This window comes from Rattus norvegicus, chromosome 2 (assembly GCF_036323735.1).
Source record: "Rattus norvegicus strain BN/NHsdMcwi chromosome 2, GRCr8, whole genome shotgun sequence".
NCBI lineage: Eukaryota > Metazoa > Chordata > Mammalia > Rodentia > Muridae > Rattus > Rattus norvegicus.
Genome location: NC_086020.1, coordinates 132,692,959 through 132,706,295, shown reverse-complemented (window position 1 = coordinate 132,706,295; position 13,337 = coordinate 132,692,959).

Below are 13,337 nucleotides of genomic sequence, written 5' to 3'. Positions count from 1 at the left end.
TTTAAATGGTAAGGATAGCTTCATCCAGTATTCGTGAAGTGAAGAAACTCGTCCATCTTCTAAGAGAACTGAGTTCCTGCATAGAATCACATCTCACGTTTTAGGCATGAAAAAAAATCTGGGAAGTGATACTGAAGGAGATTACCGCCACTGATTCTTAAGCAAAGTCAGTCTACATTTTCAAATGCTTGCTAAAATCAGAATTAGACCTTTGTTTTTCTGAAGATCCCAACATTTCGAATTCCCAGTATCAGAAACCTATAACTCATAAATTTTATCTTCTAGCTAATGCTTATAAATTTAGAATAAATAATTTTATATTTAATCTATTTAGCATATTGATACATATATCACAAATAAATATTCACCAAAACAATGATTTATGCATTTTATTGCATTAGGTTGCATTAAAGTCTATGTAAGACAGAAACTTGATTGGAGTCTTGTGTTACGAAGGACTTAGGAGATTCTAAAAAGAATGGGTTAACTCCTGTGATCATATTTAATTATCTATATGCATGAATACTTAAAAAATAAAAAAGTGAGAAAAAATATTTACTAAAATATAAAACAAAAGTTTTTACTTCTTTTTAATTTGAAGTTTGAGATATATGAAAATATTGAATTTCAGAGGGTTTTACTGAGCAAATGATGACATTCAGTCACAGGAAATATTAGTTTTTTGGTTTGTGATTCTGTTTGACTTTTTATTGTTTATTTTATTTTTTCATATTTCAAATGTTATGCCACTTCCCAGTTTCCCTTCCATGAACCCACTATCCTCTCCCCTTTCCCCTGCCTCTATTCTAGTGCTTTCCCATCTGCCTACGCTCTCCTTCTTCAGTGCCCTAGCATTCCCCCATCCTGGGTCTTCCAGTATCCACAGGACCTAGGGGCTCCCTTCCCCATGATGCCCAATAAGGCAATCCTCTGTTACATATCTAACTGGAGTTATGGGTCCCCAGATATGTACTCTGGTTGCTGGTTTAGTCTCTGGGAGCTTTGGGGTTCTGGTTGGTTGGTGTGGTTGTTCTTCCTATGGGGTTGCAAACCCCTTCTGCTCCTATATTCCTTGTCCTAACTCCTCCACTGGGGTCCCCATGCTCAGTCTGATGGTTAGCTGCATGTATTCACATCTGTATTGGTCAAGTTCTGGCAGAGCCTCTCAGGGGTCAGGTATACCAGTCTCCCCTGGGCAAGTACTTCTTGGTATCAGACATAAAGTCTGGATTTGGTATCTGCAAATGGGATGGATCCCAGGGTGGGGCAGTCTCTAGGTGGCTTTTCCTTCAGTCTATACTCCATTCTTTGTCCTTGCAATTTTTCACAGGAGGAATTCTGGACTAATAGTTTTGAGGTGGATAGGTGGCCTCATCTCTCAACCGAGGGCCATGTCTATCAACTGGATATGGTCTCTACAAGTTCTATCTCTCTTTTGTTGGGTATTTTGGCTAATTTCTTCACTTTTGGCTCCTGGGGATATTATGGGTCACTGGAATCTGGGACTTTTTACTGGCTACTTATCAGTTCTCCCTTCCCCACTGCTATACAACTTCCTTCAAATTCCATACCCTCTATATTTTTCCTCCATCTCCTTTCATATCTGAACTGAATTCCTCTTTTCCCACCCCTCTCCTCTCTCCCTCTGAGATCACTCTCTCCTACTTCCCAACTAGAGTATCCAGACTTTGCTGTGGTCATCTTTCTGCTTAGGTTTCATCAGGTCTGCGAGTTGTATTATGGGTATCCTGGGCTCCTTTTTGACTAATATCCATTTATCAGTGAGTACATACCATGTAGTTCTTTTGCGACTGTGTTACCTAATGCAGGATAATATTTTCAAGTTCCATCCATTTGCCAGGGAATTTCACAAGTCACTGTTTTTAATAGCTGAGGAGTACAACATTGTGTAAATGTACCATATTTTCTGCATCCATTCTTCTGTTGAGGGACATCTGTGATGTTTCCAGCTTCTGGCTATTATAAACAAGGGTGCTATGAGCATAGTGGAGCATGTGTCCTTGTTATATATTGGTACATACTTTGGGTGTATGCCCTGGAATGGTTATAGCTGGGTCCAGGTATATCTATTTCCAATTGTCTGAGGAACTGCCAGACTGATGTCCAAAGTTGTTGTACCAGCTGGCAATCCCACCAGCCTTGGAGGAGTGCTCTTCTTTCTCCATATCCTAGCTAGTATCTGCTCTCACCTGAGTTTTTGATCTTGGCTATTCTGACTGGGGTAGGGTGGAATGTCAGGGTGGTTTGGTTTGTATTGATAAATATGTCTTGAGGTGCTTCTCAGTCATTAGAGATTCCTCAGTTGAGAATTCTCTGTTAAGCTCTCTACCACATTTTTAATAGGGTTATTTGGTTCTCTGTAGTCTAACTTTCTGAGTTCTTTGAATATTTTGAATATTAGCCTTCAATTGGATGTAAAGTTGGTAAAGATCTTTTCCAAATCCGTGAGTTGTCATTTTGTGTTATTGAGAGTCTCCTTTGCCTTACAGAAGCTTTTAGGGGGACAGTGGTCAGCCTTTTCTTGTCCCTGATTTTAGTGGTACTGCTCCAAGTTTCCATTTAGTTGATTATTGGTTTACTGTATATTGCTTTTATTTTATTTAGGAATTGACCCATTCTTATCTCCTTTTACAAAGCTCAAGTCCAAGTAGATCATGGACCTCCACATAAAACCAGATAGACTGAATGCAATTGAAGAAAAGTGAGAAAGTACCGTCAACACATTGGCACAGAGGAAATCTTACTAAACAAAATTCCAATGGCTTATGCTTTAAGATCAACAATTGACAAATGGGACCTCACAAAACTGAAAAGCTTCTTGTCTTTTTACTGAGGTGGGTTTCTTGTATGCAGCAAAATTCTGAATCCTATTTATGTATCCAGTTTGTTAGCCTGTGTCTTTTTATTGGGGAATTGAGTTCATTGATGTTGAGAGATATTATAGACAGATGATTGTTGATAGAGAGAGCATTTATGCATATATGATTCTCTTCTTTTGGGTTTATTGCACTCTTTTTTTTCCAAAAAAGTCTTGATTTGTTTGTTTTAGTTATTTGTTTTCATACACTGATCAGTGATGGTGACTTGAATTTGCCATTTACATGGGTCTATCAATTGCATGAATTATCTAGGAGATTATGGGTCCTGTATGCTAAATAAGTGGGCCTTTCATAGTTTTTATCAGGTGATTTTTGGCAAGAGCAGGCTGAGAGTTCTCAAAAAGCTTTCCTTCCAGTGACTAGGATATAGGAATTCCCTGTATGTCTTCTGTATTGTCATAGAGCCATACTCTGGTTTCCAAAGGAAACTTTAATGACAAAAAAAAAACCCAAAAAACAAAAAACAACAACAACAAAAAAAAAAACAAACAAAAAGAACCAAAAACAAACCTTGACATGTAGTTTTTTTCCAGTTCCTGCTTGTCTCATACTTGAGAATGTAACCTGGGTCAAAGCAATTACTAAAAATCCCCATATCCAGCACCAGAAAGAGAGAAAGAGAGAGAGAGAGAGAGAGAGAGAGAGAGAGAGAGAGAGAGAGAGAGATGCTTCCTGAATAAATGAGAAATTTGTCTTCATACATTTTAATTTATTAAGAATTCCAAGGTTATTGTAACCCAAAGAGTTTAAATTTAAATTTACCTGAAGTAACTGAAAGTCCATATATGTTGAATGATCAGAAGATGTTGAGGATCAGAAAGTGTAGCAAAGTCTCAAATTTCAACAAGACAGAGAGAGATGCTGTACATGAAAATGAAAAGAGAATGGTGTAAGTGGATAGGGGAACATGTAATTCATAACTTAAACCATGCAACATACTTTATGGAGATATTTTCAATTTATTCATTTTTCCTCCAAAACATGGATAGAATTGGGAGTTATATAAGAGGAAAATAATGTGCCTCGTCATTATAAGGCTGGGAAAACCTTACTATATACTAATGAAGGAAGTTAAATGTGTGATTGGGGGCAAATAATAAAAATAAAAATAAATATATTTTAACTAAAAAGCATAGTGAGGAGCTCTCTGTGAAGACAATGGGCACTTCTCTTTGGCCCAATGTGTTTACTACTGATAAAAATAAAGTGTAGGCTGAAAAGGAGCTTAGCATGTAAAAGCACTTGTGACGTTAGCCTGAGTTCAATACCTGGGACCCACTCAGAGATGAAAAGTGTATACACATACACATACACACACACACACACACACACACACACACACACACACAGACACACAGAGAGAGAGAGAGAGAGAGAGAATATAATATCTCTGACATTCATACACATAAAAAAGACTATTAAATAATTTCTTACATAACAATGTATGACAAAATTAAAGATTATTAAGGAAATGATAGCATTCTATTTTTAAGATCTATCTTTATTATGAAGCAATGTTATTTATTCTTACTAGAACACCTGGAATTATACATTACTATGAACCATTAATAGGTACATAGCTGGCAGTTAGCAAAAACCATTCACTGTTGTTTATGTTATATTTACATATTAGGAACTGAATAAAAATTTACTACGTGGAATGGTATACTTTTTTTATGCAGACCAGATATTTGGTGAACAAAAAAGTTGTTCTGAGAAATATATTTGGTGAATGCACAGCTCCATGAGTGTTTTAAAAGTAGGTTTATATTTACTACTTCTTTGTCACAAAGAAAAATGAATATTGTTTATCAAAGTTTCTTCCTTATTTTAAAAGAATCATCAGGCAAAAGATGTGAGGATTTCATATACTAAAATAATCAAATATATCAGCTTTTATACACAAACCAAAACACACACACACACACACACACACACACACACACACACACACACACACATTGTTCAATATTTTCATTCCTGGATTATGTACTCATAATGACTGAATTATCAAAATAGAAAAACTAACAGAAAAGCAATTTGCAAGTGTTAAATTGTGCATCATTTTGCCTAATATAATGGCATCTCAGGCTGTCTTGATTTTTTTCTCACTGATAACAAAATTGATCATTCAACCTGTGCATTAGCCCTTCCTTTCTCACCTAGTAACAAATCTAATTGCTGCATTTACTATCCTGAGTTATACAGCTTGAATTTCAGTAAAAGTTTTAATTTTAATTAGGCTACAGAAATGGAAATTCTGATGGTGTTACTGCAATATATCATTTCATCTCTTCTATATTAGTACAATTTAAAATTTTTATGTCTATAAATTAAGATATGTAAAAAGTAAAAGAAAATAAGAAAATTAAATATAATATTTGTAGGATTCAGATATATCTAGGATTCCAAGAATAACCTGGGATTTTGGAACATATTCCTTATGAGCAAAACAGAATTGCAGGTGAACTGTGCTGAGCTAAATTTCTGGCACAGAAAACCACATGAATGGAAGGTGCCTAGTGGTATTTTGACCAGAGTTTTCAAAACTATAGCTAATCAAATATGTTTTTATCATTTGGACAAAAGTGATAAATATCAGACTAAACAATATAAAACATTAGTTATTGATATGCACACAAATACATACACACACACACACACACACACACACACACACTTGGGGCAAAAAAAATCATTTGTCCCCCAGTGTCGTTGTAAAGGGTCTGTCATAAAGGGATCTGTCACTTAGCATGTTTGGAGCTAAAAGAGCTGTTTATAAAACTAGCTGGATGAGACATGTATGCAAAGAACATGTTGCAATCAACTGTTAGTTTGCCTTTCTGACTCCCACTACGTCCAGCAATACAAATTGATTTAGTATAAGTGAGGAAAAAATTATTAGAAAAACACAAATAGAAATCTGAACTGTAGTTTTCTTTTTAGACAGACACTAATGGAAAACTGATCCATTGGTCATCTCATTCCTCAATCTGATGAAAATCAGAGACAATAGCAAAAGCAGTCAGGGAGGACAGAATTTACTATTTCCACAGTGAAATATCACATTAAGTGGAAACATTGGCAATGTTCCATTTGTGACCATGTTCTGAGATTTTTCCTCTATATAATAATGTTGATTTATGCAATATTACATGACATTGGTAACTAGTAGATAGTTAAATCAGTTATATATACATATATATATCGAATAGTATAACTACAAAGTACTGAATGCAGAATTTAAACTGTATTTCTAAAGAATATAACAAAAATTATTAAATATTCTAATATTTTCTTTTATTGTTTATTTTAATTTAAAAATTATTCCTGAATGTGTGTGTGTGCATGTGTGCGTGCATGCTTGCGTGCATGCGTGTGTGTTTGTGTGTGTGTGTGTGTGTGTGTGTGTGTGTGTGTGTGTGTGTTTCTTGGATGTCAATTTCCAACACTTGGGGACAAAGGATCAAATTCAGGTCCTCAAACTTGCTGAGAAGTGCCTTGACCTGCTGACCAATTCCAAGGACTGTGTTTTGATTTGCTTTGCTTGATTTCCTCTATATAAAAACTTAGCTTTATACCCAAAGTGAGATTGAATCTGGGATTTAAGTGTGATAAAAAAAGCTCATTATTAAAGCAGCTCAATAGTGAAAAAAAATAAAAGGAAAGGACTCATTTTCCGAAAACATAAAGACACCAATATCAAGGAGGGCATTTCTTCTAAATGAGACTGAGGTTGGTAACAAATAGATGTGCATATGTTATAATTAACATAGATCACTTTGATAAGTTCATCTTTAGGTACTAGCATTTGAAACCTAGACTCTAGCAAATAACCATTATAATTGATTTTAAGGGAAATTATTACCAATAGGTTATAATTGCTATTGGGAAAATCTCCATTTGGCAGGCCTACCTTAGGGAGCTGTGGTTTGTCATTTTATTAAACTATATTCTCAAGCAAGTTCAAGTTAATATTTAATTATGTATTTTTTACAGTTGTTAGGAAAAATATAATGATCATAGTATAGCAGTAATAAACAAGGAATGAAACCTGCTTCATGTTCTAAATTGTCCAAAAATGCCAAGGGAAATTATTTTTATGATTTAATCTGCCCTATTTCTTAATATGGAAACACACAGCACTGAATTGAAGGAATCTCATAGTTTCTGGAATATACTGAGTTCCAGAATAGTTACCAAATGGTCTATTGTCTATTGTGGAACTGTATCAGAACTTCTCAGTGCAAGGCTCTCAGGTCTTTCTAGAACTTACATTATATAATCTCGATTGTCTGCCTTTATAAGTCTCATTGCCCCAGGTACCAGCTGTGTGGCTTTGGGCAGGTTAATTAATTCTTCGAAGTCTAAAACTCATCCTCTTTTAACTACAGATATGGTTAACTAATCTTTTAGATTATGGGCATTTAATTATGCTTTTGAAAATATACTTTAAAACTTGAGTTTACTACACTTGAACTTGGCACTGAGAAAATGCATTAAATGCCTTATAATTACAATAGCATTAGTGGAGTATCACTGCCAGCATTTCAAGACTGCAGTGAGGTCTAGAGGAAAGTGTCAAGAATAACGGCATGTAAACATGGTAGATGCATGCTGTGTCCCACCCCCTCTGAGTACTTAGTGCCAGCTGTCTATCATCTATAGCCAGTCTTTGCTGCATGATATCAAAATATCCTTCCCATTTATAAGTTACTCCCACTCTGTGTTTTCCCCAAGCAGTCAAGAAAAGCTTTTTATTAGGGATGAGGAAACATACATGCTCACACAGAAAAAAAAATGGGGGTTGGGAGAGGGGTTCATCTTGGGAAGCTAAAGTATAGCGTCTCCTTGGATTGGCTTTTTTAAAAAAGCCTCTGAAGGATCTTCCTCCCCTAATTTTGAGTTGGTCAGTTTGAAGGAAGACAGGATGGCTGAATGGCCACACTGCTATGTAAACATGATCTGGATTTTTTCAATAAATAGTTTTCTTAAAAAAACTATTCACTACAAAGTCACAAAATATTTTCTGATCTTAAAAATACTCTTTCGAAATGCCCCAGTGGTTTTGTATGTTTTGTTTTTGTTTGTTTTTTTACACTTTAGATTTTATTCCCCTCCCTGTCCACCTTCCACCAGTTCCACATGTCATACCTCCTCACTGACACCACCTCCTGTCTGCAAAAGGATGTCTCCACCCACCCACCCCAAAGATCTCTAAACTCCACTGGGCATTCAGTCTCTTGAAGGTTAGGTTGCATCTTCCCTAACTGAACACAGACTTGGCAGTCCTCTGCTGTATATGTGTAGGGGACCTCACTTCAGCTGGTGTTTGCTGCCTGGTGGGTGATCTAGTATCTCAGAGAACATGGGATACAGGTTAATTGAGACTGCTGGTCCTCCTACGGGGCCACCCTTCTCCTGAGCTTCTTCTAGCTCTTCCCTAATTCAACCACAGGGGTCAGCAGCTTCTGTCCTTTTGTTGGGCAAATATCTATATCTGACACTTTCAGCTGCTCGTTGGGTCTTTCGAGGGGCAGTCATGATAAGACCATTTTGTGAGCATAGTAATAGAGTCAGGCCTTGGGGTGTCCCCTTGACCTGGATCCCACTTTTGACCTGTCACTGTACCTTCTTTTCCTCCAACTCTTCTCCATTTCCATTCCTGCAGTTCTTTCAGACAGGAACAATTATGGGTCACAGTTTTGACTGTGGGACAGCAACCTCATCCCTCACTTGAGGACCTGTCTTTCTGCTGGAGGTGGGCTCTACAAGTTCCCTCTTCCCACTGTAGGGCATTTCATCTAGAGTTTCTCCCCAAGAGTCTCTCACCTTTTAGGTCTCTTGTACATGGTGGAGGGTCGTCCCAACCTCCTAACTCCTGAGGTTACCTGTTTCCATTTTCAGCTGGCCTTCAGAACTTCAGTCTTTTCCCCTACCCAATACCAGATGAGATTCCATTCCCCATTCCTCTTTCTCTCCCAGATCCCTCCCTCCCCTGTTGGGGTTGCTTTCTTCTCCCTCCCAAGTGGGACTGTCGACTTCTCATTTGGGTCCTTCAGCTTGCTGACTTTTTGACTTATGTGGACTAATCTTGGGTATTCTGTACTTCTTTTTAGCTAATGTCTGGTTATTAGTGACTACATACTGTGGGGTTTTTTTTGGGGGGAGTGGTGTAAATTACCTCACTCAGGCTGATATTTTCTACTGCCATCCACTTTTTTCTGCTTTACTCAGTATATCCTCATTTTAATAGCTGACTAGTAAATTGTATAAATAAACCACATTTTCTGTATCCATTCTCTTTTCTTTGGATATCTGGGTTGTTTCCAGCTATCACAAATAAGGTCACTATGAACATAGAGAAACACATGCCTGTGTTTCATGGTGAGGCATATTTGAATATTTCCCCAACAGTAGTATTGCTGGGTCTTTAGGCAGACCTATTTCTAATGTTTTAGACAACCCTCCAAATTGATTTTCAGAGTGGTTGTACCAGTTTGTAATCCCACCAGCAATGGAGGAGTGTTCCTCTCTCTCACATCCTCATCAGCTGAGGTTTTGATCTTAGTCATTCTGAATGGTGTAAGACGGAATCCTAAGGTTGTTTTGATTTCCATTTCTCTGATGACTAAGGACTTTGAACATTTCTTTAGGTGCTTCTCGGCCATTGAGATTCCTCTGTTGTGAATTCTCAGTTTAGGTCTATACCCCATTTTTTGATTGGGTTGCTTGATTTTTTGCCGGTTAACTTCTTGAGTTCTTTCTATATTTTGGATAATAACCTTCTATTGGATGTGGGGTTAGTGATTTTTTTCCCAATCTGTAGGTTGCCAGTTTGTCTTATTGACTATGTCCTTGACTTTAGAGAAGCTTTCCAGTTTCATGAGATCCCATTCATCAATATTTGATCTTAGAGCATGAGCCAATAGAGTTCTGTTTATGAAATTCCCCCTTGTGCTAATGAGTTCAAGGATCCTTCCTCCTTGTGTGGGGGCTAGAATAAGAAATAAACTCAACCAAGAGGAGTAGAGGCCAGGAAATAGTCAATCAAACTCAGTGCTAAAATCAACAAAATAGAAACAAAGAGAACAATACAGAGAATAAACAAACCCAAAAGTTGTTTCTTTCAAAATATCAACAAGTAGATAAACCACTAGCCAATCTAACTAAAGATCCCAGAGGTAGTATCCAAATTAACAAAATGAGAAATGAAAATGAAGACATAACAATAGAAACATGGCATATTCAAAAAATAATCAGACCATACTACACAAGCCTATACTCAACAAAACTGGAAAATCTAGATGAAGTTGATGATTTTCTAGACAGATACCACATATCAAAGTTAAATCAAGAGCAGGCAAACAATTTAAACAGGCCCATATCCCATAAGGAATGAGGGGAAGTCATTAAATCCTCCCATCCAATAAAAGCCCAGGGCCAGGTGGATTTAGTGCAGAATTCTACCAAACCTTAAAAGAAAACCTGATACCAATATTCCTTAAATTATCCCATAAAATAGAAATATAAGCAATACTACCTAATTCATTCTATGAAACCACAATTACTCTGATACCTAAACTACACAAGGATCTAACCAAACAAGAGACCTTCAGACCAATCTTACTTATGAACATCGATGCAAAAATACTCAATAACATTCTTGCAAACCAAATCCAAGAATACATCAAAACCATCATTCACCAGGATCAAGTAGGCTTCATCCCAGGGCTACAAAGTTGGTTCAATATATGAAAATCTATTAATGTAATCCATTATGTAAATAAACTCGAAGAAAATTACTTCTGTTTAATTTTATTTTTAATTACTCACTTTACATCTCATTCACTGTTCGTTTTCTCCTTGTCACGCCCTCCCACAACTCTTCCCCCACCCTCCTGTCCCTTCTCCTTCTACCACCTGCCCACCCCTTTTGTACTGTCACATCCTGGCACTTCAATTCTTTTTTTAGGCTAGGCACTGCCTTTATGCCAGACAAGGTAGCCCAACTAGAAGAACGTATACAGGTTATAAATTTTGGGATAACCCCCATCCAGTTATTTAGGATCCACATGAAGATCACACTGCACATCTGCTACATGCGCATAGGGAGGCCTATGCCTAGCCCATGTACATTCTTTGACTGGTGATTCAGACTCTGAGAGTCCCAAGTCTCCAGGTTAGTTGATTGTGTTGGTCTTCCTGGGGAGTTCCTATCACCTTAGGGCCCTACAAGTCTTCCTCCTAATCTTCCATAAGAGTCCCCAACCTCCATCCATCATTGGCTGTGGGTGTCTGTATCTGAGTCAGAGACAGGATGAAACCTCTCAAAAGAAAATAAGCCCCTGTCTGCAAGCATAGCAGAGTTTCTTTAACAGTGTTAGGGATTGGTGGTTGTCCATGGGATAGATCTCAAGTTGGGCTGGTTACTGGTACCATTCTCTCAGTTTCTCCTCCCTCTCCTATGCCTACATTTCTTTTACAGAGAATAAAATTTGGGTGGAAAGTTTTGTGGGTGAGTTTGTGTCTCTATCCCTCTGTGGGAGATCCTGTCTGGCTATAGGAGATGGTTTCTTTTCGTTCCATATCCCCAGTGTTGTTACTTACACCTGACGTCATCCCCATTGATTTTTGGGCTCCTCCCTTATCCCCGGTTTCTGTCTAGTCCTGGAGATGCCCTCTACCTCCTCAGTCCTTACGGCTGCAGATTACCATTTATTTTCATGACCATCTAACCAGGTATTCTGTTCTCCCCAATACTTGATAATGAACCAGCCACAAACATTCAACAAAGACACTTATTCAACTACGTTTATAGCAGATGTATTCATAATAGCCAGAAACTGCAAACAACCTAGGTGTTTCCCAACTGAAGAATGGATGAAGGAAATGTGGTGTATCCACACAATGTAATACTATTCAGCTATTAACAACAAAGACATTGTAAATTCTGAAGGGAAATGAATGGAACTTGAAATATCACCATGACTGAGGTAACCCAGACCAAAATGGACATGCCTGAAATGTAGTCACCTATAAGTAGATATCAGCCATAATAAATATTCCACAGACCCAATGAAGCTTTTCTTCTCATCATAATGTAAGTTATAATCTTTTCAAATGTGCAAAATTTAGTTATGTAAAGAAATAGATTTTTTAAAGTATGCTTATTCCTTATCACTAGACCTTCCTTCTATGAATGAAATGCATACTGAGCTCATTATATAATATTAAATGTTAAAATTCCTCAAAGTCTGAATGGTTAGTTTTTAAGAATTGCAATCATATAAACTTAAAATTATCACCTGAATCTGGAACCATAGAATACCTACTACTCTAGGTTAGAATTGACTCTGGGGTATGGTTGGAAAGAAATCAATGACAAATATTCTCCTCCATAATAGTGTGAACAGAGATAAAAATAAAACAGTGGTACATTCTTTGCTATTCCTCTGCAATACTTTAAATATATAACTGGGTCAGTGCCATTTATAAGCTGTTATTTTTGCATTAGACTTCAAAGATCCATGATTTTAAATGTCTCCTGCTTCACACGCATCTTGTCCAATTTTTGCTGCAAACTTTATCATCCAAGAAATAGGCTGAAGTCTTTTAAGCCATTTTAGTCACTGAATATAAAGCAATACTATTGAGTTACCATGTGAGGAAATGTTTATAAAATGCATTTCATGAATTTTATATCACAAACAGTAATGAGTGATGTGTAGTAAATGCTGTCAAACTGTATCATCTCATGAGAAGATGGAACAACCAGCATGGTTGAAACTTTAATATTGAGTGTATGACTTTCCTTATCTTTTTAATTTCAGGGTCTACCCACTGCACAGTGTTCTTGTGAAAACAAACCAAAATTCAAGAGAGCCAGTCTTTCCATTGTTAAGAGAGACATAAATGATAAGACTCAAAGAAAAGTACAGGAGACTATCAGGGTGGGGAGGCAGGAAGAGGGGATGGTTGGGGAAGAGGAATATCCTTATAGAAGAAGGGGAGCAGATGAAATGGGGTTGATTATGGTTGGGAAACCGGGATAGGGAATAACATTTGAAATGTAAATAAAAATATCCAATAAGAAGTATCTATTAATACTACCCACAATATCAAGAACATTTTTACATCTGGTATTCTGTTTTGAGAAAGGCAAAGCCCCTTCAAATGACAGTCACAAATAGAAAGGCTACCAAAGTTCAAGAAATTTACAAATATCATTTATCATCCTCTATGTGACACACACATAATAGTTAATTTTATTTTAAAAAATGTTAAAAACTATAGCATGCTCTAGAAATATAAACTCATTTAAGATAACTATTCCATGGAAGAACATAATATTTGAATTTGCGCTGTGTAACATTAAAGGAACCTGGGTTCTGTTCCTAACCCTGTAAGTAGTGGACAGTAGTTGCTGAAGCTGTA